General features: G+C 43.6%; 1 non-coding gene across 1 annotated transcript; it reads left to right on the top strand.

The window, feature by feature from the left end:
* The first annotated feature begins 711 nt into the window (after window positions 1–711).
* Window positions 712–819, top strand: LOC127109315 (small nucleolar RNA R71). Its single transcript, XR_007796630.1, has one exon. It is a non-coding gene; the product is annotated as a small nucleolar RNA R71 (small nucleolar RNA).
* Window positions 820–1,038: the final 219 nt, after the last annotated feature.

The raw sequence follows: 1,038 nt of genomic DNA, 5'->3' as shown, positions 1-1,038 counted from the left end.
TGTGTTTCAAGCATTTTATTGTGGGTGGCTAAGGCGTCTACTTTGTTCGCTAGTTGTTTAAGTTGCTCGCTAGTATGTATGTTTTGGTTCAAGAAGTCTTTGTTTGTCTGAGCTTGGGTAGCTATGAAGCTCTCCATCATTAATTAAAGATTTGACTTCCTAGGCATGTTAGGAGTATTATTAGCTGGCTTTTGATATCCAGGCGGAATAGCTGGTGCTTGGCCAGGTGCATACAAGGCATTGCTATTCTTATACAAGAAATTAGGATGGTTTTTCCAACCTGGGTTGTAGGTATTCGAATAGGGATTTCCTTGTGTGTAATTCACTTGATCGGTTGGGACTCCTGCTAATATTTGACAATCTTGTGCAGTGTGTCTAGGGTTTCCACATAACTCGCAGTTTGGAGTTACAACGGCCACGGTGGCTGCGGGTGGTATGGTCAAGTTATCTAACCTTTGAACAAGGGCATCCACCTTTGCATGAACATGGTCAAGGCTACTGATTTCGTACATTCCACCCTTAGTCTGGGACTTTTCTACTGGAGTTCGTTCACCTCCCCATTGACAATGGTTTTGGGCCATGTTTTCAATGAGTTGATAGGCTTCGTTGTATGGCTTATCCATAAGTGCACCGCCCGCGGAGGCGTCTACTGTAAGTCTTGTGTTATACAGAAGCCCATTGTAAAATGTGTGAATGATCACCCAGTCTTCTAGACCGTGATGTGGACATATCCTCATAATGTCCTTGTATCTCTCCCACGCTTCGTAGAGAGATTCCACATCTTTTTTTCCTGAATCCGTTGATTTGAGCTCTCAGCATAGCAGTTTTGCTCGGCGGAAAATATCGGGATAAGAAAACGTTCTTCAGTTTTTCCCATGTTGTAACGGAGTTGGACGGCAAGGATTGCAACCAAGCCCAAGATCTGTCTCTTAGTGAGAAAGGAAAGAGGCACAATCTTATCGCATCTTGAGATACACCATTCGCCTTTACAGTATCTGTGTACTACACGAACTTAGTTAGGTGTTCATTAGGACCGTC

This window comes from Lathyrus oleraceus, chromosome 7 (assembly GCF_024323335.1).
Source record: "Lathyrus oleraceus cultivar Zhongwan6 chromosome 7, CAAS_Psat_ZW6_1.0, whole genome shotgun sequence".
Classification (NCBI taxonomy): Eukaryota; Viridiplantae; Streptophyta; class Magnoliopsida; order Fabales; family Fabaceae; genus Lathyrus; species Lathyrus oleraceus.
Note: the sequence above shows the minus strand (reverse complement) of the source record. Positions and strands in the feature narration are given on the sequence as shown.